The sequence below is a fragment of the Dipodomys merriami genome, unplaced genomic scaffold (assembly GCF_024711535.1).
Source record: "Dipodomys merriami isolate MVZ:Mamm:240054 unplaced genomic scaffold, mDipMer1.0.p SCAF_16, whole genome shotgun sequence".
In the NCBI taxonomy this organism is placed as follows: domain Eukaryota; kingdom Metazoa; phylum Chordata; class Mammalia; order Rodentia; family Heteromyidae; genus Dipodomys; species Dipodomys merriami.
This window is the reverse complement of record NW_027202937.1, coordinates 27305836-27333681: the sequence shown is the minus strand read 5'-3', so window position 1 is coordinate 27333681 and position 27846 is coordinate 27305836. Positions and strand designations below refer to the sequence as shown.

At 36.7% G+C, this 27846-nt stretch overlaps 1 pseudogene; it reads right to left on the bottom strand.

The window, feature by feature from the left end:
• Window positions 1–405: 405 nt before the first annotated feature.
• LOC138827711 (uncharacterized) overlaps window positions 406–27846 on the bottom strand; it is a 276436-nt pseudogene continuing 248995 nt past the window's right edge.

The window sequence follows — 27846 nt, the reverse complement described above, 5'->3', positions numbered from 1 at the left end:
TGAGAGAAATAAACTCAAAGATATGGAGACAAGTTAAATTAATTTTCTAAGTACTGATTAAAGTGTAGTGCTTACTGGATTCAGATCTATAAATTTCCACAATCTTATTTCAGAGTTGTTCTGGGTTATAGCACTGGGCCCAGGAAAATCAGAAAAGTTCTTTGCAATGAAAAGTGAATAATCATGACAAAATTGTTAGCAAATCTCCACTCAACACTTATCAGTGCCAATATATCACATTATAACAGCTTTAGATAAATTGTAATGCTTACTCTTTAATGTTCAGTTCAGATAAACTGAGTGACAGAAGAAACAAATATAAAGCAACACAAGTAACAAAAACTCTACAAACTTAGACTTTGAAACACTCATGTTTTGCAATTATGTATTAGAATATGCCTTTGATTAAGAAATACAGTTGTGTCTCTGGGAATCCTTGAGGGGGTGGAAAATAATGGCCTTCTTAATTTTGTGCATTCTTCCATTGAGGCCACCAATTTCCTAAAGGAAACATGAAAAGACAAAAATTAAAATTTATTAATTGATAATCTTTTTGCTCTTTCAATTCAATCTCATATAGCTCATTAAGCATAAATTTAACTAAAATGTGATGTATCAACTCATTCTGCACCACAAAAGCTTACTGAGCAACTATTTGTTTGAAACACACTATTAAGAATTGGAAAAGTAATAAGTAAAACAGAAAACAATCCCTCATGGGTGTTCAATTTTACTGAAGGAAATATAAAGAGACATGCTAAGGATACACAATTGGCAGGTACTTCAATTAAGTCAGTTAAGAAAATGGAGTCTTTGGGAAAATTTACCACACTTTTCTGACCAAACTTGATTGATAAACTTGACCTAATAATCAGATGAAATATGATTGAAAATGCATAAATCTGCATACTGCTATAACTTTATTCCTTTTCAGGATATTTTGTGTTGCTACACCATTATCATTGAACGAATTGTAATATATCTGGCCTGAATCACTTTGGTTTATTTAACTTCCCTTATACTACAAATGAGACTACAACACAACGTGTTTGTGTCAGTATGGGGGCTTGAACTCAGAGTCTCAATTTCTCATTTGGCTTTTTCACCTAAGGCTTAAAATGGCCACTTGAGACACCTCTGGCTTTCTCCTGGCTATTTGAAGATAAGGAGCTTACAGATTTGCTGGCTCTGAAACTTAGTCCTCAGACTTCAGCCTCCTGAATAGGTAGGCATGAGCCACAGGTATCTGGCTCCACAGGCATTAATATTGAGCTTTCCCAATGTACCTAGCACTATTCTAAGTTATGTTTATAAAAGGACTCATTTTTAAAAGTTCTCTCTTCCAGGATGATGGATGTTCTACTGGGAAATGCTTTTGTCATTGTTTATATGTTTTGTTTTCACATATGTGGAATAATGGCTGGAAGATGACATGACCAAGCTTTAAAAAAACAAAACAAAACCAAACCCTTCCTCTCTTTTCACTAGCTGGAAAATTCATTGTTTTTCCTTAGAAGGAATTTCAAAGGGAAAAGATGGAAAATTCAAATCATAGTAATAAAAATCTTGTCACTCAAGTAAACTGGTTTGCAAAGTATATACTTTTTGTGCTATGGTGTTCACAACCAGGCCCCAATGGAGTTAAGCTTTTGTTGCATTGACTCCAACTCTTCCACAGGCCATAAAGGAGCCAGCCACTGTCTGTGCTTTGTATAATCCCAATGGCATTTTCTCTTTACCCTTTTTCTTTCTTTCTTCCTCCTCATCTGAAGGGGGCCTGTATGACCAAAGTAATGGTGGATTTAGTTTCCTCACAGTGACTTGTGTCCATTATAGAGCAAAAGGAAAGCAAGAAGGAAGTGCCAGTTGGTGGCTCCTGTTTTGTAGATGCACGGGCATCTACCCACCTTCTAATTTCAATTGACCCTTTCAGATTCTCTTGAGTGAGTGCCCGAGGACTCTCTCTATACATTATCTATCTCAGGTGCTGCTCAATGGCTGTGATCATTTCACTGGGGACCATCTTCAAGGCACTGATGTCACCAAACACCTGGAAAGTGGTGGAAAATGAACACATATGATCACAACACATTTTGAAAGAAAAAAAAATTCTCCCACTACCGGAGGAAAATAATTAGTGGCTAAAATACTCTCTGAAATGACATAATATCCTCCTAATTTCCTAATTACACAAAAACTTTTCATTTAAGCATCCGGGGCTAGTTCCATTTCTGATCTTTTATGATAATTTTACAACAACCCTATCAAAATATGAAGTACTAGTGCTAGGATTATTATAAGCAATTGAAATACAGCAGAAAAGTGATTCTTTCCCCCTCCCCCCTGCTAATTTTACTGGAACAAAAATTGTATAATACAAAACAAGGCTGGGATCCTCTGTTTTGTACTGAGAAACTTTTGTTTAATGAAGCGCAGAGAGAAGGAAAACTTTCAGTGACGAACACAGAGGACAACATTCTTTTTAATAGGAACTCATTGTCCCTGGAGATGTTTCTGCATAGACTAATTATCCTAGAGCACAACTCACAGCCATGGCAACATCCTGTTTCACTTGTCCCACACGGTTCCAGTTTATCCTTGGCCTGGTTATAATAATCACCAATTCTGCTGACTTCATATATCCCCCACATCTTGAAGATATCTAACATTTCCAAGCACTCAGCTGAAGACTGGCTTTCCCCCAGAACTTGACCTCTTGAACTGGAAGCCATTCACATGAGAAAGGCAGAGAGCCACATCTACATATAAATTGCGAACTGAATAAATTTCTCTGGATAGTAACCAAGGCATGTGCTCATCAGACAAGTTCTTCTTTGGTTACAGAAGCCATTTTCTCTTTCTAGAACTACTCTTCCATCTCCTAATGAGCCCATAAATCATATAGATAGCCAATCATAAGGCTTCTCTCCAGGGTGGGCAAGTAGAGAGAAGGGTAGAGGGTGAAGAAAACCTCCCTCCTAGTCAGTGAGCAGCAGGAATAATAAAATCTTGGAATGGTGCAATAGCACCGGGAAATAGCTCTGAGGAATATTGAGTAAACATTTTTTTCCTTTTTCTTTTATGAATTAGCATATGTTAATACCACAAAGGATTTCATTACGATAATAATATATTTGCATATAATATCCTTTGAACAAGTTCAACACCTCCTCTATATTTGTGTTCTGTTCCTCTCCTTTTTAAAAACAGTGTTGGGTTTCATTATGTGTGTATCCATATACATGTATACACTCATGTATATACACACATGTATGTGCATACATACACTATACACACATAGAGTACCTCATTTCTCTTCACTCAGTGTTCTTTTCTTGATCCCCCTCTTACTGATTTCCCTTTTCCATTATTATTATTGTTCTTGTTGTTGTTATTATTATCATAATCTCCCTTTTTATATGCCTATGTTTTACAAATGAGAGAGAACATGTTATAGTTGGTCTTTAAGCTTGGTTATCTCAATCAATGTGATTATCTTCCATTTATTTTATTTAAATGACATACGTTCATTTTTCTTTATGACTGAGTAATAGTCCATGATATGTAGGCAGCATATTTTCATTATCTGCTTATTAGTTGTTAGTTCCTTGGCTGATTCCCACGTTTGGCTACAGTAAACAGAGAAGCAATAAATATCATGAGTATGCAGTTATCTTTCTTGTGTAATAATTCATATGCCCAAGAGTAGTGTGGTATGGTGAGTAATATGATAGATATGCTTTTAGTATTTTAAGGATATACTGTACTGATGTTCAATGGGGCTGCTGTGGTTTACATTTCCAGCCCCTTGTCCCTGCTCATCTTTCTCCAGTATTGGCTATTTGGTTTCTTAGTGGCTGCCATTCTGACTGAGGTGAGATGTGCTATTAAGGCAGCTTTCATTTGCATTTCCTATGTGGCTAGGAATGCTGACCAGTTATTCATGTATTCATTGTTATTTTGGTTTTTTGTCTTCTGAGAACTTTCTATTCAGTTTGTTTATTCATTTAAAAATTGGATTATTTTTCCATATGATGTTTGGTTTTTGTAGCTCTTTGTATATCCTGGATATAGTTCACTGACTGGCAAAGATTTTCTACCATGCTGTGAGATGTCTTTTGATTCGAGTAATAGTTGCTGTTGATGAGTAAAAGCACTTTAAAAAATGAAACCAACCGTGAGGTAGGAGAAAGAGAAGAGATGTTATGATTTTCTGTTCTATCATTCATGTATCTTTTTGTTAAGATTGTGATAATTCATTTTTAAGAGTTAATAACCACCCATCATATTTGAGCAGAAATACTTTGGGTGTTTGACACTTACAACTAAGAGATGTTGAGGGCTGGGAAGGTGGCTCAGTGGTAGAGCGCTTGCCTTGCATGCCTCAGGCCCTGGGTTCGATTCCTCAGCACCACATAAGCAAAAAGAAAAAAAAGCCGTAAGTGGTGCTGTGGCTCAAGTGGTAGAGCGCTAGCCTTGAGCTGAAGAGCTGAGGGACAGTGCCCAGGTCCAGAGTTCAGGCCCCACGACCGGACCCCCCCCCCAAAAAAAAAACAACTAAAAGATGTTGAGAAAATAGATACATTTTAACTCTGATTTTCCCGTTTGCTTAGGTTCCTCTTTCCCATAGCTACTTGAAATAAAGAATTTTTCCTTCACTTGCTTCTATATTATCCTTTTTACTATCTGTTATTCTCATTATAATCCCCTTTCCCACTCTTGTTTAAGAGCTTTTAAAGTCTGAGTTTCTGTGAAGCATTCTGCTTACCGTAGCATTCTTTTTTTCTTATTCAGAATGCCCATAACTCTTGAGATACCTTTGCACTTGGCTCCATTGTGCCAATTCCTCTCTGCACTCTTGAAACACACATAACAGATGTCAACTTGGATGGCAATTAGTCTTAAACAGAATTATTAATTCAAAATGACAAGGTCACTTGCTCCTAAATTCTCCTGATTTACAGTGTTCCTTTGCTGTTGACAGTTAAAGTTAGACTAACAACTTCAGCCACTACATTTTCTAGGATATTACTTATTGGGATGTCTCCTTACTTGGTCTTACTAATGCAAATTCCTTAAGGAAAGAGTGTTTGGAAAGAAGGAAAGTGAGAGAGAAATGATTAGAGAAGAACCCTGGTAGTGATCTTGACTAATTATCTGAAAGCATTCTTTGACTCAGGTGCACACCATCAGGGTCATGTGGTTTCCTGGGCTACCCTGGCTCTCTTAATTTGCCTCTTTAATGAAGTTATTTCCTTGTTGTTGTCTAAATTGCCACCATACGATATCAAAATACATCAAAATGCATCAAAAATGCATTTCTAAGCCAGCAATGGTGGCTGACACCTGGGAGGATCACAGTTTAAGGCCAACCCAGGCAGACAAGTGTATGAGATTTCTTCTCCATGAAGAGCTGGATGTGGTATTATATACCTGTTCTCTCAGTTATGGAAAGTATAAGTGGGCAAATTGGAGGACTTAAGAGTATGCCTAGGGCTGGGAAGGTGGCTCAGTGGTAGAGCGCTTGCCTTGCGTGCATGAGGCCCTGGGTTCAATTCCTCAGCACCACATAAGCAGAAAAAAAAGCCGGAAGTGGTGTTATGATTCAAGTGGTACAGCACTAGCCTTGAGCTGAAGAGCTGAGGGACAGTGCCCAGGCCCAGAGTTCAGGCCCCAGGACCGGGCCCCCCCCCCAAAAAAAAGAGAGAGAGAGAGAGAGGGCTGGGAAGGTGGCTCAGTGGTAGAGTGCTTGCCTTGCATGCGTGAGGCCCTGGGTTCGATTCCTCAGCACCACATAAGCAAAAAGAAAAAAGCCAGAAGTGGTGCTGTGGCTCAAGTGGTAGAATGCTAGCCTTGAGCTGAAGAGCTGAGGGACAGTGCCCAGGCCCAGAGTTCAGGTCCCATGACCAACAAAAAAAAAGAGTGCCTAACACAAATGTTTTGATATAGCAGTTTGAATAAGAAAGAATAAAAATTTACCTAGTTTTACGTCGATTGCAAAACAAACCTACTTCCAGTTACTTCTAAGTTAATTCTATACAATACACTTCACTTGCTAATTGCTGCAGTGTGATTATTAAGAGATATTAAAGTATTTTACATTTTTCAATCTATATAGTTAATTGTTTTTATGTGTGCTGGAATATAAGCTAATAATATTATAGTTACACTTATTACTTATTGACCACATTGATTAAGGGGAAGAAATGTTGCTAGACACATTCCAAACCAGTTCAAATTCAGAACAAACTACTTAATGTGACATACTATAAAAAAATTCAAGGATGAAAATCAGCTTGTATCTTTTAACAGCAGAAAAGGACAGTGAATTGTGAGGCTCATGCAGTTTCATATTTCAAACATAGCATTATCCAATTAAGATACTTAAAGAAAACTTTGTGTGGACATGGTCAAATAGGGTGTCAAAGTGCTGGGGAAACATTTCATTCACTGTAGGAGTAATTAAATCATATTTCTGACATAAATTTGAATATGTACATACAAGTATATGTGTATATATAATATGTCATATAAATATATACAGCTCACATGTATATTCATGTATGCATATTTACATATATACATATGTGTACATATACACATATATGCATCGCACACATACATCACTTCATATAGTGCTCTACTTTTCAAATTCCAATACTGGGATCTGCCTGTAAGGAATAAGATGGACCATCAAGGAAAATTACAATAAAGAACTCTGAATTCTGCTCCTCCTCAAACATAACAACAGTGAAAATGGGTAAAAATGGTCAGAATCAGCTTTGGAGTCAGAACAACTGGCTCTGGCCAGTGTTAAAGCCACCAAGAACCTGACTCAGGATTCTACCATGGTAGGGTTTATTTTCAATTTATGATTGTGACCCGATGATATGCACACACAGACACTGCCGTGTGATGAAGCAATGACACCTACAGGGACAGACAAAGATCTTTGGGCCATGGAGAGTTAGTGTCCAATGGTGACTTGGTGACCAACAATGCTCTGACATGTGTTAGCTCCTTCTGTCTTGTGTTTAAAGAAGGTTTGACCCTCTTCACTTATACCTCTTGGGTATTAAAAAAAAAAAAAAAAAAAGCATGTGAATTTCTTAGAACTTTTGTGACTAACACCGAGCTTAGGAAAGACGCTTTGCTAATAAGGGCAGTTGTATCCCCAACTCTCACAAGGAAATATTAAGTGGATTATTATTTACAATGGAGTTAGTGGGGTGGGTCAAATCCAAAGGCCAGAATTATCTAATATGGGTAAAGTGTTAGTGAAAATTAGGATGATCGTGACCAAAGCAAGGAGAAGGAAGGATTGAACAGAAAGAACATTTTGGAAGGAAATTTTGATTTTCTTTGCACACTTCGCGGGATTCCTGTATTCCATAGTCTGAATTCATCCAAGTTTGGAAGCCCCGTGAGACCCACGCAGCTGTGAAGCCAAGTAGAAGTACTCCTCCGTGTCAGGGTACCCTCAAAGTACAGAAGTCTCCAGGAAGGGTCAAACAGTCTCTTCCATTTAGGTAAAAACGGAAGATTTCCAAAATAGAGCCAGAAGTCAGACAACACCTCTTGATTTTAGCACTTAGAGAAAGAATGGTTTGCCTTTCAAAAGAGTAGAGGCTTTCTGTATAGTTTTCTCAAGTGGGGCATTGAGTGTAGGAGCAATCCTGGATTTATTCTCTGCGATTCAGAAATGGTGGGAGTTGGGAGCCCGGGCACCACAGCTGGGAAAATTAGAAGCCAAGTGCACAGTCCTTTCATTTCTGCAAAATGTATACTTTACTTGGTTGCAAAATATTCAATGTTCTTAAGATTAAATATCTGAATATTGCTTTTGAAGGAGTGGCTGTCACCTTAAATCTCAAGTCTAGTTTGTTTACTGGCTGTATTTTATATCCTTTAGAAAATGACGCAAAGTGGCAATAAAAATCATTGTAAGTATTCTACAGGGGGATATAAATGCCCCTTGGTTATAGTGTACATATCTTTATACATAATTCCAGTTTATTTTCCCCAGAATTATGTTAAATATGTAAAAAGCCCTTTCTCATAAAGGTAAAAATGCTAGATGTTTCCAAGTTGTAATTCAGCATTAGTGTCAAGATTGCTTCAGAAAATAAGCCACTGTTGCTAGTTTATTCCCTTTAAGTGTCATTCCACATACTCTAGGTGATTCTGCACAGAAAATAAACTTATATGATTTTATATTACCGTTTCTCAGAGGTGGGATTACAACTAGTTCATAGGATATATTTGTAAATCTATCCTATCAAAAGCAAACATTTCTTCCTTTCTACATTGCTTTATTCTGTCATTAAATAATCATTTCAAGTCATTATAGATGAATTTGTTCCATAAGCTAAAATGGAGAAAATAACACTCTTTACAGATTCTTAAAGAGAAGAAATTAATATGTTTGTAGCTAGTTCTTAGGTTAATATCGGCACCATTGCAAAAATGAATGCAAGTATTTTAATAATATCTCTGCATATAAAAATAAGAAGATATAATTATGTTTAGGATTTTGAATCTTTGTTCTTTTTGCTTGACTGAATTTCTTGATATTTTAGTAAACTGATATTAGACAACCTTCTTCAATGGTGTAACATTTTTAAAAAAATCACAGATTCTAAAAATGCCCAGTCAAAACATTGTCTTCAAAATGCACATTTATTGATGGTGGGAAATACAAAAAATTTCTAAATTTTTAATACCAATAAGTAAAAAGAAGCCTGAAAATATATTTCCTCATTTAGTTCATAGCATAAGATATTATTTCTGAAATCCAATTCAATAACAATACACAAAAGTAAGCATTTTATTCAAGTTCAAACATTTAATGTCAACTAATTGTGCATTAAATAAGCATTTTAATTATTCATTTCTATTATATTTATATTAAATATATAAATATATATTTTGTTCATATATCAAGGCTTTAGTTTAATATTTTGTTAATATATTAAGACTTAGTTTCTTTGCATTCAATACACCATTCAAAACATTTCTTTCAACAGAATCCAAAAGACCCTTTTTGGTTTCATATATGACACGTATATCTAGTATTTGTATTTTGTAAATTTACAAAGTGTAACCCATCTAAGTCAAAGATTACTATTGACAACATCTTTCAAGATATAAGTATGAATGTAGTATAAGAAATATAATATTCATAAAATTATGCAATCAGAAGTATTTTCAGAAAGACCTGGAAAATCTTCCAAATGTTTCTAAACTCAGATCTTGGTGTGCAGTAAACGGAATCAAAACAGTTCTTCATGACTTTATAAAGAGTCCACATATAGTTCTATAAAATTAGCTTGGTTAAACAAAATATTAGTAGCAGATACATTGGGATTCATTTAAAATTTGCAGTGTACACAGTTCTCGAAAATAAAACTGCAAATTTTCCTTTGTGTTACATACATATATCAAAATACATATAAAGTGATAAACATAGTAAGAAGTGAGAGATTTCTTGCTTAGATTTTATGAAAACCTAATCATGTCATAGTAAATTGCACTGACCTAATTATATGAACAAATAAATCATTTATTTTGACATATATACATAAATAGTAAGTATTTATGTATTTAAGGAGAGTTACATTTATATATAATAATATTTCAGTATAAATATTATGTGAGTATATTATCTATTAACACATATGTATCAAATAAACTTTCCTAAGACATTTCATTGTGGTCTAGCAGGAAAATGTCTTAAATTAAAAATATTATAATACTGTGTGGTGACTAAATTCTACTTTGACTCCTGCATTCTACTCTTTAGTATATTGCTTAAAATAGGGTCTAAATTTTAGCTCTGATAACCCTTTACAGTGTAAGTTGGAAATGGCAAAATAGTTTTTAAGGACTTTATTTTAAAATAAAGAAATAAAAACAGTAACTCATATTAAGTTTGAATTTGAATGCCAAGGCATAAAAGATTAGAAGTGTACTTGACATTTTTGGCAATATTTCATACAAAGCCGTAAGCACTGCTATTACTGTTTGCAGCTAATATATGTTTCTGGTTATTGTCATGTAAGCAAAACATGCCCAAAGGACACACTGCATCTTCTCATGCAGGGACCGTGCACAAAATGTCAAATGTTCTAAGTTCAGAGAGCCCAAAATGTGACTTTCTTCCATTTTATGGAAGGAAAGAATTCATTTCAATGTAATTTTCGGGGAAGGCTAAAACTATGTACAGTGGGAAACACAATATTTTTTTTCTTTTCTGTCTAATGGCTTCATCAACAATGTGCAGCAACTGAGAGAATGTTGAGTTCACTACCCAGAACTTTTGCTGTGGTCCATCTTCCATTTTACTGTGTATTCCTCTTAGGTGTTCCTGCACATGTTCACACACATGTGTATGTACACATACACAGAGAATGTTCAAATGCACTAAATGGTCTTTTCCGGATGATATTAAAATAGTATAGTTATGATACTAATTTTTAAAAACCAAATTCTTTTGTCTGAGATTTTGTTCTGCAATTCATTTCATTTACGCCCAAAGTGTGGGTGCTCTCTCTATTTTCCAACAGAGCTGCCGCATAATCTGCTTCGCCGGACATCTTCACACGGAAGGGGAATGAAAACGAGGGTCCAGTGTCTCTACACCTGCCTTGGATTACCCCCCTGACATGCCTTGGATTCCCTGGACAGCTGAAAAATCCAGAACTGAGTAAAAAAGTCACCTAATAATAAGATTGAGTTTGGATTTTTCCTTTTCTCCTCCTGCTGCTTTCTATCAGCTGCACACTTTGTCACTAATTGGTTAACCTGTTATTTAGGCAAGTATTAATATTCTAATTTTGCAGACAAGGAAGCAGGCTTCCTGCTGCGTCTCCCCTGGCCCTGGGTAAGGAGTTCTGCAGATGGGAGATTCAAAGTAGGTGACACTGGCCTCCTGAGACCCAGCTACTTGCCTTAAACGGTTCAGGAGGCCTTGGAAGAGTCTCCTTGGATCGCTGAGTTCCTGGCTCCCAGTTCTTCACTCAGACCACCAGGCAACACCGCCTCTAATGACAAAAAAAAAACCCAAAAACCTTTTTCCCATTCCACCCCAACTAATGCTCCAAGGACTTTCTTAATTGCGACTGATACCCTGGGATCACGAAGCTTATTTGTAACTTGATGAATCTGCACCAGGCTGGCCTGGGTTTCTAGGTTTTGTAGCATTAAAAACTTTACAGTAACTTTGTTCTTACAAAATTATCTCCAGCTAACCCTTTTACTACCTGCCGAACAAAGAGACAAAGCGTGGCTCAGTGGAGACTGGAGCCAAGAAAAACAGAAAAACAAAACAAAGCAAAAAACGGGACAAAGGACAGGAGCGCTGGAATGATGATCATCTTGGAGAGGGAGAAAGGGGGTCATTAAAAAGCAAAACTATGCAGAACAACATCAGATCTGTGTCATCCATGCTCATAAGCCTGGATACAAAGCTTTATGATCTCATAGCCTTGGAACATAGTGTTTGCAGTAAGTTGACTATAGACTCATGAAGTCTGATCTTTCCTGTGTACAAGTTGCTCTTTCCAAAAGTGTGGCTTTCTATGTAAATAATTTTTTGTTGTTTGTTTTTTTTTTGTGCCAGTCCTGGGGCTTGAACTCAGCCTGGGTACTGTCCCTGAGCTTTTTCACTCAAGGTCTCGCCTCTTGCCACTTGAGCCACAGTTCTATTTCTAGCTTTTTAAGTTGTTAATTGGAGATAAGAGTCTCACTGCCCCAGCTAGCTTCAAATCTCCATCTTCATATATCAACCTCCTAAGTAGCTAGGAATATTGTTACAAGGCAACAACACCAAGCAAATATATTTCCCCTAAATCACAATTTTTATTGCAAACAGGGGCTACGATTACTATCTGGCCTATATTTAATACAAGAATTAGGAGAACCTTAGAAATCAATTAGTAAGACTTTAGAACTGTATTAGAGGAGAAGGAATTTATATAACTAGAAGACTGTTTACAACCACTACAAGACTTTCAAGAATATAATTCAGGTTACAGGGTTGCAGCAAAATTTTATCCAATTTTGCTTCCTATTTATTATTACATCTAATGTGTAAATAAATTAGGTCCTGTGTGGGCTCCTGTTTCTTCCCATCCCAGAATGTCTGACCATAGTATGGCATGATGGATTTTACTAGTGCTTGTAAGTGGGTCTAAGACATGTTTTAAGTTCAGATTCCCTTAACCAATATAAGATAATATTTCATGGTGCCTAATTATAATCATGTAGCATAATTTAGAATCCAAAAATTCAACACAATTTTACAGGTTTCCTTGAGTTGACTCTGTATCTAAGATAAACACAAGAAACGCCAAAGTCCAAGTCAGCATTTATTGAGGCAAGTAGATGACTGCTTATGAGCTATCATGTTAAGTTTTAAAGGCTATTGTTTGCTTTCTTCCTTTCTCTCATTCTTTCTTTCTGGCAGTATTGGGATTCGAACTCAAGGCCTTGTATTTGCTAAGCTGGAACTCCACCACATAGACCATGCTTTCTATCCTGCTTTTTGCTAGTTACTTCAGAGATCAGAGTCTAGCAGACTCTTCTGCCTTAGCTGGTCTTGAACTGGAAGCCTCTAGCTGTCAGTCATCTGAGTAGCAAGAATGACATGAATATGTCACCTTGCCGAGCTAAGGATGTTTTACCTATGTACCTATTGGGATCAGGAAATACATTTAAAAAAAAGTAGAAAGACTGCTGAATGGCCAAGCAGGTACTGAAAGTAACTTTGCCTGTTCTTCAATTTGCTCCCAAGACTGGGATTGTTATATCACTCCTGTCCCCTAGGAAAATTAAGTTATTACTGGAAACAAGTTTAAAAAGACTAAAGAATAAAACTAGTGCTCGTAATAAGTATTAGAGAAGGTACAAAGGAAATAGTTTGGTCCTGAATCGATTTCCTAGACCAGGAAGCAGATAAATAGAAGAATTTAACCCAAGGGTAAGCAAGACCAGGCACACTTGTACTGGTTTACTGTTAGCTACAATTCCAATTGTACACAAGATTCTACCAATACCCAAGTACCACCACCATGTATCCTCATAACACGCAATGGGTCAGGCAGGTCATCATTCCAAAAGTGAATATACCTTGTTGTTAATATAGTGTTATTGTTAGTCCTTGAAAAAGGTTTCCATGTTGAGTGAATTGAATTGAGTGTGATCCACAATAATTTGTAATCTTCATCATACCTTAAAAAAGAGCTAACAATACATTACAGATGTTATCTTATTAATGTGTCCCAAATCCCTGTGAGCCAGGTAGCATAAGTATTCATAACCCAGTTTTACAGACAAGAAAATAGGCTTAGTGGTGAGAAATGACTATGCCAAGGTTATAGAGCTAAGGAAGGACGGAATGGATGGAAGGAGCCTGGTTTTGGTTCATGCCATGCTCATGGGCCCACGCCACTACCCAGCTGGGCTTTCACCTGAGTCCCTAAGGGTGTAGGAAGCACGTGACATTGTGCAGCAGAAAGATAATGTTGGTATCTCCAAGTTTCATATTATTACAGTGCCCTGGGTACAGGCACATTTAAACATGTTTGTGCAAAAATAGTCAAGCCCCAGCAGTTCATTCCACAAATAAAAACTTTCAAAGCAAATATTACCATAGTCTGCAAAGGATCATAGGCCTAAGTGTCAAGAACAACCCACTACCCAAAGCCCCAAAGAATTCAAAATCTCCTTTGTCTGCTGCTTGTTGCAATATATAGAGTTTTCCTTTAGCTTACTTGGTGTCTTGGTAGAGGTGAAACAAAGGAGAGCTGATGGGAAATAGTTTCTGGCCCATTCATGCTTTTCTTAGTAAATGCTTATAGGATTTTCCAGTTGTTCAAATTGTGTTTGGCCTGTAGAGACAGAAGGTGATACACCCTGCCAGTAAGCCTGGCCGCTAAGCCATCACAAATTTCTTCAAGGGTCTATTGAATAGAATGAGGATATACCTTCCTCGTCTGCACTCCAATAACAGCTAACGTTCATAGGGAAATTGTTCTGAACAGAAACAAACCAACTAATATCATGCCATTATTAAATACTCTCCGTGAAATAGCCTAAGCTTCCATCTCCTCTGAATTCATTGTCACCAAATAAACTCCACTCCATATTTCATGGTTCAACCACACCTCTGATTTCAACACTCAGAGCCTCCGATTTCAACATGTAATGAGTTTAGATTCTAAGAATATGATGAAACATTTATTTAAAACCTTCAAAATCAGCACCCCTGAAGATTAACTTTTTAAGGGAAAAAAATCTGCCTTTACAGATCTTTGCCAAAAGCTACTTTTTTAAAGTACTCTGAAGGGTACTTTTCTGGATTTTTAATGATTTCTTTTTATGAGGAAAATGAAATGCCTCTACAAATTCATTTAGTATTTTTTTAACTATTTCTAAATGAACAGTGAAGGAAAACCAAATACACGTTATTAGTACATCAAAAGTGAAAGGTCTTCCCACATCACCATTTAGCATTATGTTTGGTTGAAGTTTCTTTTTAAAAAGTAAATGCGGAACTCACCTGCTTCATTTAAGCAAAGGATGGAGCTCTCACCAACAGAATCCATCCTCCCTTAGAATCTTTTCCCATCAACCTGCTGCTATTCATAAGTCACCTGAGTAAAAGTTGTCATAGGCAAAAATCCTCACTTGTAATATTTTGTCTGTTCCTTGCCTCTCTTCAACCAACATAGTTAGGAACAGAAAACTTTTTTTCTATGCAGTATATTTGTTTGCTTAGGCAAAAAACTAAAATACACCTTCAAGCCTACTGTAATTCTAGAAATACAAATTTTATTATGTGCACCAAGTAGCTCTGAGGTCTTTGAAATCAAGTATAGACAGATACATGCATATATGGACAAATATAGTACACTACACACAACATTTATATAACAATAAAGTTCATAGATACATACCTCAATGATAGCCCCATCCATGAGTCTGAGAAAATGGCAATAGAGATCTTAGAACTCACTGCGATACAATGTGTATATATAGCTCTATGAGAAGTCAGACTTCCTGGACGCAGTGCAGACACAGGAATCTTGTTCTGATGTTGGAGGTCACAACTAGACACACTGGACTCGATGGTATGGTCTCTCGACAGGTAATCACACACTGCCACCTAGTGAGACCAGAGGGCCCCCCCCCTCCACAGGCCCCCAGCCCCAGAAAAGAATAGGGAAAAAATTAATTAACTTCTGGCAAGAGCGTAACCGATGTTAAATGATTTTACAATAAATCTGAAAGTCTCTGCCATCTGCAGTGCTTTGCTTCCCTTCCATGCATATTTTTATGGCATATATCTAAAGAGTGAAGATAGACAAATCCCGTGTGTGTACTCTGTAAAGTTAATTCTACACAGACGAAGCTGTAATTGACTCCCATATTAACCCAAAATAGGGAGATCAAGCAGACTGTGACAATGACAGTATTGAATAAAAAAAAAAAAAAGCTTACAGATGGTTTTATGTTTTTCTTTTTTTCTTCCTTTTTTCCTTTCTTTCTTTTTTCTTTTTCTTTCTTTCTTTTTTCTTTTTTTTTTTTTTTTGCTTTCTCACTCAAAATAAAGCTTTGCTTTTTTACTTAGTTATGCTATGTCAAGAGCTAAGTTTCTGGCATCTATGACCAGTGGACAAGGTTCATGAAAAGTACATTTATCCACACACAGCAGAGTTTTTGCCTACTTTCCTGGTTTTTCTTGGTGATGATCCTCACTTTTGGACTTAATGGACTTTATTTTTAATAGAGTTTCATAGGTATCCATCTCATCACCTAATACAATGTACCCTGTGGGACCTTCATTAATGTTAATTGAAATATGAATGAGTTGAAAAGGCACATTTCTATTGCTTGTTTAAAATATCAGCAATGAGAGTTAGACAATGCCACTCTAAAATTCGTTCGCAACTGATAAAAATTATGACCTTCAGATACCTGTCTTTACCCATTGTTTTGAGCTATATAAAAGGGTCCTAAAATTTCCATCTTACATATTCACATGCTTGAGCTTTGGAAATGAAGTTTTCCATACATTTTTTTCCTCATTGGCTCATTCTGAGACAGAGAAGTGGTGTCCATTTTTCCAGAAAGTTGGTATCGAACAAGCCTTCCAGATTTAAAAATATTGGTCTCAACCAGATTTAAAAATACTTTAAATTCTCACAAATACAAAAAGATTTAGTGTGAAGAAACTTCTGATCAAGTACTATTTAAGTCAATCCTATAAGATAAATGCTCTTGAATTGAGCTAGGGACTTTGTCTTTGAAACCAACAAGGTTCAATCAATAATTGGTCAGATAGAGAAAAAAAAAGTTGTAAGCTCTTTGAAATGGCTTGAGGGATAGAAAAGGCAAAGACATCCTATGATTTAAAACAGAGGTTAACAGTAAATCCATTTAAAAAGTAAGATTGTGAGACAGTATATGTATGCTCTTTACACTATAACCTAGCAGGAACTCATGGTCAGACACTTGCCTTCATTTAGCTTCCAATAAGATTGAGTCTGACAAGCATGTCAAAGGAACCTAGATATAGGAGCTCAAAGTCCACTGGCACCTTCCTGCCATAGAAGAGGAAATTAAGCAGACCTTAGACAAGGCAGGTACCTAGCAAGGCACTACAAGATACTTGCGTGACAGGACATGACAAGACATGGACCACGCAAGCACATTCGTAGACTCACTTAATCCCATTTTCTCCTATGAATGTTTTTTTTTTTTTGTATCCTGAAATCCTCTGATATGGAGGGAGAGAACTGAATAGAAATATGTGTTGCCATCAAGTTCTGTCACCTGAGAATTTGGTGAATGGTGGGAACCTTACATTCTAATAAGTCCAGAAAATAATTTTTGTCTAATTTCACTTGTTCCAGAAAATAATGAATGAAGTCCTGACCCTACCTTCAGGTTTATATTTCACTTATATGCTACTCACTAAACAAAAAGGTTAATAAATATCCATGCCCAAATTATGCTTATTCATTGATTGTACTGAAAGTTGGATATGGCTATGAATTTGATAAAATTTTAAGAAAAGATTTTTTTAAAAGAAAGAAAGAAAAACAGCAAGATAAGCAATTTGCGAGTGCCCATGAGTGGGCAAATGGATAAAGAAGGTGGTATATATAAACCATGGAATATTATTAAGCCATAACAAGGATAAAGTCCTGATATTTGCAGCAACATGGATAAACTTAGAAGACATCACGTGAAATATGTCAGGCAGAGAGAAGACAAATACTGTGTGGCTTAACACATAAGCAGAATCCAACAAAAGCTAACTTCATAAAAGGAGAGAGTAGAATAATAGGTACTCGTGGTGAGGAAAAAAATATGGCCAGAAGCTGTCATATTATAGTATATTGGAGGGTAGTCTGACTATGACTATTTTGTGCTGAATATCTAAAAATAAAAACAGAAAAGATTCTGAGGGGTGCTCAAAAATGATGAATTTAGGAGATGACAGATATATTGAATTTACAATGATTTGACATTGCACAATGTATACATGTATCAACTCCTCACACTGTACCCCATAAATACATGCAATTATCGCACATGGATTATCAACAACAAATAGGGTGGGATTTCTGTGGATGAAAAATCTTACAGGTGAGTATGAAAGAGGAGTACTACAGGGAAAGACTTAGATATATTCAAGTGCACGGTGGGTTCACAGCTCAGCAATTGGTCCTTGTCCGGTCTTGTGGGTTTTGAAGAACAAAGCTGATATTCTCAAGACCAGAAGCTATGCAGACATGGTGTATGTAATTCATAAACACAGTAACCTTGTAGAAGTTCAGGAGCAGAGGTAACATTTAGTCTGGCTTGTTTTAAAATAATAAAAATGAAGGGTCCACCAGAAGGAAGAGAGATTGGAGACCATCTAATCTAAACTGGATGTTGAATCTTGCATTTGGATGGTGATAATTCAATTTCTGACTGAAACACTGCTTTCTCTATGTGAGGTAGGGAAAAATCATTCATGTTGCTAATTCGATAGATGATATCAAATGAAGAAGGAATCTTAGAGGTGGCAACAAACTAAGACTATGGAGGCCAATGATGCCACTGAATGAAGCTTATGTGGAGGAAGGGGTGGTGTGTGAATGTGTATGCCAGTTCTGGGATTTGAGTTTAGGGCTTGCGCTCTGTCCCTGTGCATTTGTGCTCAAGTTTTGCACTCTACCCCGTGAACCGCAGCTCTACTTCCAGTTTTTTGGTGGTTAGTTGGAGATAAAATTCTCATGGACTTTCCTGTTTGGGCTGGATTTGAACTGCGATCCTTACATCTCAGTCTCCTGAGTATGTAAGATTATAGGTGCAAGCCACCCACACCTGGATGAAATGAAACTTTTGTGAGCATTGTGAGATCAGGAAGGCTAGAATCAAACCAGCATTATAGACGTGTCTAAGGAAGAAATTCAGAAAGCTATGCTAAAACTGTGCTAGCAACTGTAATAGCATCCCGTATAGAGTATGATTGTTTTAGAATTGACATGGTAACCTGGTCACTACATTTGGTGAGACCATACACTTCTGGGTTAAATCAGGCCTCTTGAGACTCCAGGTCCTGGAGACAATATCTAAACTGAGCCTAGCAACTCCATATCCTGTACACAGCTCCAAGCCAGGTTTTATATAGGTCTCTTTGTAATGCAACATCAAACACAGCCCTGATATTAGGTGCACATTTAAAGGAACATGGAGGTGGGCAAGATTGGAAAACAAAATTTCTTGCTTTCGAAGCTAATGCCTTTCCAAAAGCAAGTGGCCTGAAAATTGAGCCAATAAACTATGTAGAGTATATTAAAAATAATTCTTCCTTACTTTCTTCTTTTCTAACACCCTGAACTTTAGGAAGTAGAGGAATAGATTGCTTTCTGCCCCAACTCATCTTTGACTGACATTGACTGATGTCTCTGCAAGGGAAAGCCAGGGGGTAAGGAAAAGCCTGGAAAGTAAGTCAGCATTATTTCTTGGTGAACCTTAAAGTGACAATTTCCATATCACTACCACCACCACCACCACCCAAATCCATTTACATGTGATTTTATATAAGCAAATATATACAATTAGTAGTATTGTTTCTGTTTTATAGGCAAAGCAACTGGGGGTCCAGAAATGTTAAGTAATTTGTCCCTAAACCCAGTTATGTCATGATGCTTAACCTCGGACTTACTTCTCTTCCTCCATGTCCAAATTCTCTATTCCTGGTCCCTCTTAGTACGCTTTACTTGCTCTCTTTCCTGTGAATTGACAAGAGAAACTAGAACTTCCCTTATTCTTTCTCTCTTGAGCTTTGGAGCTCTAGGCTGTTCCAAGGAATTTCCCATATTTTCTATCCATCCATAGACTAGTTACAGGAGCAGCAGGCCTCTTCATAGTAGCATTTTGTCTCAGTATCTGCATTGTCTCTATTAGTATAGAGTGACAAAGTAGCACACCCATTTAGCACCTGATCTACAGCCACATCTTCCAAGTAGCACTATCAGTAATGAGGCTGATACTTCTTATTTCCTTTGGCTTGGATCCCATGTCTACATATTCTCTAATAGCTCAGATGGCAAGAGAGATTTAGCCATCAGCTCCCAATACCCCAGTCATAATCAGGCATTACTGATATTTTAACCCAGGTTAGTCTGACTCTCAAGCCCACACACTTTTGATAACACCATGTGGTAAAACATTTGGTCATGTAACTGATGATCACACTATTGTGTTGGTACATTACTGTGCTGCTACAGAATGCAGAAGTGTCTGGACTTGATTTTACACGCTGAGTTTTCCCTTCAGTAAAGAGTCATATGGGAAGATTTCTCTAGCCCAGGTTTTGGTAGAAACTCTACAGAAATAGATTCATTGGCCAAACTATTGGTGACTATGACTTCTACTAACAACCCAAGGGTATTTATTCCCAGGGTTTGGCACAGATTAAATAGGAGAGATTTTGGGGTGGGAGTTTGAAGTCCTAATACTAAAGCAACTGTGCTCCATTCTAGGTGGAAGGTCTTAAGAGAAAGCAATCAAACACCCACAAACATTAAGAAGTGTGCATTCAGGGAAAACTTACTCTGTTGTGTGGATCCTTACCTCCTTCTGGAAAGGAAAAAAAAAAGAGAGAGAGGGTACCACCCAAGTGAGCAGGGAAAAAAATCTCCCTAAAATGGTTTAAAGATCTGACACAGGAGTTTAACAGAAGACAATATTTCCAGTTACCTGCTGATCTATTGAAAGTTTTCATATTGGCTATGGAAACACTGTACCCTAAGGGTAATTGCTTTTTCATGGAACTTATAACCAAAGATAGCTTCAAGCAATTGGGGATGCTGAGCTTTAAAACTTCCTAAAATCTTCCCTAGAGTTAAGAAAGTAGGGCAAGTTAAAGAAGGAGGGGGAAAAAAAACAAGGATAAAACTAGAAGAGCGACTGAGGAGAGGAGAATACAGAGGTGGAGAGAAATGAAAACTCACCATTTGTTTTTTCTTAGGTCATATGACTCAGTCCTGAACAATGTATTAGCTAAACACAGATTTTCTTTAAGCCTGTTCCCCTTATTTTTAACTCTATGTCCTAAGAAATAGCAGTTTGGGGAAAAACTTCTTGGTAAAGTGACCTATGATATTTGATTACCAAGTTCAATGTCCATTTGTAATATTTCCCATTTAATTTTATTTCAGGCCACAAAAGCAATGCCAATAGAAGGAAAGAAAGACCTGTTAAGGCAAATACCAGGCAACCTGGACATTCTTGAGTAGGGTAGGTGAGAGAAAGAAGGGAACAGGAAATGATTTGTTTAAGTTGTTTTTTTCTAGGCATGCTTTTGGTTTGCATTTGCTAGAGAATGAGTAATGATTAATGTATTCAGCCAACTAAATAATATCCATGGAAAATTGGAATTCACTCCTCCGTCTTTCTACAAAGAGATAGTGAGTTGAGAAGACAGATTCACTGTCCTACATAATCAGAGGTGAGTTCCACAAGTGTCTCTCCTGCCATTGACAATCTCTTTCATTAAACCAATCAAACATGTCTCTTCATTTCCAAGAGAGCCCAGTGTGAGTTAATAAATCTACTGAGACAAGCAAATCAAGAGACTACACATATAGGACACGAGTAAGGAACTATAAAGCTGGCCTGGATCTGCAGGCACAAAAACTTAGAGGAATCCACAAAATCCCAGCCCTGTGAACAATCATCCTTAAATGAAATTCATCATTCAGCAGAAAAACAAGTTAAGGATGGTAATTCAATGGTAGACGAAACAGGCCAGAACAGGTTCGAATGCTGCATATTTCACAACAGAGCTTAATTAAAACAGGACTGTGAGGCTGTTAATTGCGTTATAATAGTTCAGCATGAAATTAGGTCTGTTGTGAATGCCCTTATAGTGGAGTTGTTTGTGTTATTATAATTACACAGTAGTACATAGATTTACTGCATCGATACATTTTTTAACAGCTTTTGGGTGGATTTCTTTTCTCTTCTCACTCGAAATTTGCACTCAGTTTCCGGGTATGGCAAGTCAGCAAGAAAGAACCAGGGTCAGGAAATTAGGGCATACTGGATGATCCAGTTATTCTTCTGGGTATTTGAGCTAAAACTCTAAATAAGTTGTGTCTGGTGATGGAAATTTTTATTGCATGGGTTTAGGAGCAAACCATGTGGTAAAAACAAACAAACAAACAAACAAAACCAAGGTGCCAGTGAATGAATAAACCATATAGACTTGGCTTTTGTCCTGAGAAGCAATGCCTTCCTCTCTTAGTCTGTTTTTTTGCTGCTATAACACAATATTTAGGACTGAGTAATTTATAACTGAATAGACATATATTGAGCTCACAGTTTTGGAGATTGGAAAAACTAAGCATCTGGTGAAGGCCTAGGTGTGATCTCATCCCATGGTAAAAGGTAGAAGAGCAAAAGAAAGCAAAGTGAAGAGAGGGCAGAAATTGATTTCATAACAAATCCACTCTTGCAAAAACTAACCCACTCCCATGAAAATGGCATTGATCCATTTGTGAGAGCAGACATAATTGCCTTTTATTATCCATTAGAGATTAAATTTACAATCCATGAATTTTGAGCAATATATTCTTCTAGCATTAAATAAATGTAAACGCATGCTGAAGGTGGCATCTCTGTTCTACCATATTTTCCAGTATAAACAAAAATATCAAAGATTCACAGATTGTGTCTAGTAAAATATTCTAACTTTTGTCTACAGAAATAAAAGGTATAAAAAGAGTTGGTTTTTTATGTTGCAAAAATGATAGCTCTTCCTTGATGTATCTAGTTTTCTATGTTTGGTTCAAATACATAGCTAGCACTTAGAAGAGACTAACATATAAAACTGATGTAAATATTTAAACATTGGCTTACATCCTGCATCTTAGAACCACATATCTATCTGATATTTTCAGTTTTCATCTTGACAAATGATTTTTTTATTTATTTTATGTTACTGTTAATAATACTTATTATTATTATTATTATTATTATTATTATTATTATTAGTGATGATTCCAGGGTTTGAATTCAGGGCCTGAACTCCTTTTACTCATTTGCTTGGCTAATGCTCTACCATTTGAACTCTAGAAAGATATTTTGTTGGTCAGTTGGAGATGGAATCTCTTAGATATTTCTGCTGGGCTGGGAATTACAATCATCTGATCTAGCTAGGATGGCAAGCATGGGCCACAGGTACCTGCATGATATTTTGATTTCTAAGAAGTCAATGTATGTCAGCAATCTTGCACATTTCTTCATTTTTTGTATGGCTTTGTAATAAGTGAGCAGATAACTTAATGGAAGATTACCTACAAATAAGTAAATAAAATGATGATACGTAGATGTTTCATTCTTTAATGATTCTGAGTATAAAACAAACACTCCAATTTGAACCAATTTAAAGAAAAGCAACAAATTATGGTACAGTGACAAAAAAGTTATGCTTCTGAACAAAATTACCTGTTCATAGTTGAGACAGGAAATATGCTATTGGAAGAAAGTAAACTCACACGCGAATGTATTTGTATGCACATTCTGTGATGTTTTATTACAAAATATTTCTTATTTTGGCAAACAACAATTTTATACCTCATAGCTATTAGTGTAAATTCTATTAGTGTAAACGTACCTTTCATATCACTACTATAGAGTTCTTTTTTAAATTTAATTTAATTGTAAAGTTGTTGTACAGAAGAGTTACAGTTACATAAGTAAGGTAATGAGTACATTTTTTGTCAAACAGTTATCCTTCCCTCATTTTACTCCCACTGCCCCTCCCCTTTAACTCCTCCTCCTAAGTTGTAAAGTTCATTTCCAACACAGTGTCTGGTGCGTATGGCTTTTGCATTGGTTTATCCTGTCCTTTCTCTCACCATTTTGTTATTGCCCTTCCCTTCCCCAAATCAAATTCTTTAAAAATAATCAAGAAAGTACGAAGAATTTAACTTCTGGTTATGATCATTTCAAATCTCTAAGAAACAGGACTAAATGTGAGAGAAAAAAATGGCAGGACTTTTCATGAAAGAGTCACAAACAGATCTTGGCCTTATTTCCCAAATTGTTGCCTGTGGGTATGCATGCAAACATTAACAGTAGTAACCTTCTGCCACAGTTCCTTGTTCACACTGAATACTTACGAAGTTAGTAATGCATTATGACTCTGAAAGCATAGTACCAGGAACTTGAGATTAGGAGTGAAGTCAGAAATGAGGATGTGAGTGAGGACAGAAGGGAGAGGGGTCAAGGGAAAAATCCATCCACCCCTGCTGCAGCCACCTACTTCTCTGAGGGATAAACTCTACAGGTGGTGAATGCATTGCTTCACTGCAGTTAGTCATTACAATCACATGACCATCAGTGTTATCCCCTACCTACCACTGCACTTCATGTTAAAGTCAGCGGGTGCATTCCATATCTTAGCTATGGTAAATAATGCTGCAATAAACATAGTTGTGCTGGTAACTTTAGTGTGGTCTTGTTTGTGATCATTTGGGTAAATGCCCAAAAGTGGGATTGCTGGGTCATAGGGGAGCTCTATGTGGAGTCTTTTGAGGAACCTCCATACTACTTTCCAAAGTGGTTGAACAAGTTTACACTCCCACCAACAATGCAGTAGGGTTCCCTTCTGGCCACATCCCCTCCAGCATCTGTTGTTATTAGAGTTCTTGAATTTTGCCATTCTAACTGGGGTGAGGTGGTATCTCAATGTTGTTTTGATTTGCATTTTTTTTTATGGCTAGGGAGGTTGAGCATTTCTTTATGTGTCTATTGGCCATCCTTCTTTCCTCTTCAGAGAAGTTTCTCTTTAAGTCTTTAGCCCACTTATGTATTGGGCAGTTGTTTCTTTGAGGATTTGTTGTAGGGGGATTTAATTTTTTGAGTTCCAGGTATATTTTAGATATGAGACCCTTGCCCGTTGTATGGCTAGTGAAGATCGTCTCCCAATCCATGGCGGGTGAGAAACCTCAGTCGTGAAAGGGAAATTTCACAATATCCAACATTCTTACCTAAATATCAGGAAGCAAAAAATTAAAATTTGAAATTCCCTGCAAAGTTTTTGTTACTGGCATGACAAAACAAAGGAAAAATAATTAGAGTCAACTTAAATTTTAAAACAATGAGTATGCCCAAAGATCTGCAGGGAACAAACATGACCAGATTGTTTTTCTTTGCAGATAGTAAAATTGAAATATGTTGCTCCGACATAGAAAAAAACATTGACTCTGCTCCATTAAAGCCCAGAAGCTGCTACCTCATTGTTAGAATGAACTTAATATAGCTACTAATCTAAAGATCACTTTTCCTTTAATTTGTGAAATATCAGTCAAGCTGGGTGTGATGACTGGCACAAACATATTCTGAGATTTTCAGGAGGCTGAGACAAGAAGATTACTTAAGTCCAGGAGTTCAAGGCCAATCTAGGGAGCATATTGAGACCCTGCTCACACAACAACAACAACAACAACAACAACAAAAGTTGAAATGCCATTTAGAATGGCACTTTTACTTCTACTTCAATGCATATGTTGTAAAATGTATTTTCTCTGTCTGGCAAATTTTCACCTGAAAGGTAACCTGCTCTCTCTGCCAGTGACTACTACGGGGTTTTTAGTTCATCCATTGGTTTCATTTTCTTTAATGATAGAAAATATCACAGTATGACAAGCAAAATATTGGAAGGAGGCGTGTGTATGTGTGTGTGTGTGTAAGTGTGTGTGTGTATATACTATACTTTCAGGATAAACAACTTCAAATTTTAGTTGTGAACATATTTTATATCAACTGAAAGGGGAAAACTACATGAATTAAGAATAAGATTTTTGTACTCTAATGTTATTTCAAAAGCCATGTTCAGCAAGATAAATATACTGCAAATCTAGGTGGGAGGATTGGTAGCAGCAGGCTTGAACTTATCACATACTGAGCACGCTCAGACATGAGTTTCACAAGGGGTATTGCATGAATCTTTCCCAGACACCTACTTGGCTCACATCTTCCTTCAAGACTATACAAATGTCACCTTTTGGGGAGGAGGGGTCTTTCCTAACCATTCCAAAGGAGATAGTATCTCCACCCTCAGCTGTACCTTATGCTTGATTTTTGTCATAACATTAACTCAAGTCTTACTATCATCCATATTATATATTTCCTGGGATATTTGCTTTTTATCTAGTTTTCTGCAAGCAGATACAAACTTCATGAGGAGAAGGAAGAGGGCCTGGCTCACAGTAGGCATTAAAATACATGTATTAGAAAAATAAATAATAGAGTTAAGTGACTGAAATGGATCCAATACTAAAACCTATGTGTTTGTTTCCTGTTCCTTTTATCATGCCTACTCTGGCAGCTCTTAAATTTCATTCACTTGGTTTTTTTATCCAAGTGCAAAGTGGATATATCAGTTGCAATGGTCTTTTAAGTTGGTATTTCAAATAATAAAAAGGCAATTTCTCAGAACTATTAAGAGAGAAAATTCACTATCAACATCCCACTATGTGTATCTGAACTCTTTCTCAATTCAGGTGTGCGCTCTCTCTCTCTCTCTCTCAACATACCTCTTCGCCCATGCCACCCACAAGGTGAACACTGTCCACGTCATAATACCCCTTTGCACGCACAGAAAACCTTTACTCCAAGAGCTACAATGCATTCTGTGATAATTAATTGCCTCATTAAACACACCTACAAGTAAGAGAGCATTATTTTGATTTTTATGGGTGATAAGTCTGAAATGAAGGAAGTAGAAACCACATCAGTACCTGCAAGAACAATAATACTGAAGGGACATGAAAAGTGAACCCGATGTGCCTTATGCAATGAATTATATATTATTGTCATAGTAACGATTTAATGGCAAAAATGAATGCATTTAATCTAATATCTTCCTCTTAGAGGAATAATGTCCAATTCCTAGTTGTATTTTGCAACGATAAAAGGAAATCAGTATGTATCATTTGCACTGTTTTAACAAAGTCCTCTTTACTATATAAAAATAGTTTTCAGTCCATCTTGCAAGCTAGCTGTCATAAGAGATACAGAATAAAATACGTTCTTGACCTGCATGAAACTTACAATGTAGTATGATGAGACGTAAATAATAATAATTCTAAAGTAGTCAGTTATGACTACTCAGATGGAAAATTCTAGACATTTGAGAAAGCCTAAATCAAACCTGAAACTGATAATAAGTAGATAGTTGGATCTCTTTCTTGGGCTGGAACTTAGAATAAGGGAAAGGGAAAAAATTACCTTTAAGTGAAGTTTTCATATGTGAAATATGTTCTATTTTTTAATGAGGGATTCAGGGTGTATCTTTTACCTAAACTTCCAGTTTAGTAACTTTTAGTGAGTCCAGAGATTCAAGACGTTTCTGCCTTTTGAGACTTGGAGGGGTGAGTACTTCCTGGCTTCTTATTCTAGTCCCATACTTGAACTCTGGAGCTTGTCCTTTGTGTAAATGGCAATTCACTCTTTGAACATGACTTTTCCAGAGCAGAAAAAAAAAGAGAAGGAAAAAAAGAAATCACACAGAAAACTGACCACAGCAGTGGCAATTTAGGGAGAGATTAAGAATTACAAATTATAATTATTTAGGACTCCTGATTTAAAAAGGATTTCTTCAAAGCAAATTCATCCATTATTTCAACTATTCAACATGTATCTATCTATTGAAATAGATACATGTGCCAAAGAAATGTGGTGACAAAGAATTAAAGCAGCTCCATTCCAGGGGAGAAAGATAGACAAACACTAACTGGATAAATATGAAGTACTGAGAAGAAAATTGAAACCAAGTTGCAAGTAGTACTGGATTTGGGTGAAAAGGCCCCTTGAACGCTCTTTGATGGAGAGCTACTACTTTTATTCTGCAAAGTTCCAAGAAGGCTCATTAGACAAGAGACTTGAAGGAGAGAATGTGCCTCATCAATGTAATTGTAGAAACACTATAATAAGAAGAGGGAGCAACAAGTAGGTGGCTCTGGGGTCTGTTAACCCACATTGTGTTCAAGATAGAGCAAAAATGCTAATAGAATTAAAAACAATGAATAAGAGATGAAATCAGAACATGTGAGCTGGGGTAAGGAGATATTTCATCGCTGTATGATGTAGAATGATGTATCCACCACCAGGAAAAGCCAATGATTCCATCGTACTACCAGAAACTAGGAGAGAAAAAATGGGACATATTGACATGAGATGAAACCAACCCTGCTGACATCTTGATCTTGGAATAGTAAATTCACAAAATAGGGGGCAGCAAGTTTCTGTTGTTCAAATCACTGGCTTATGGTA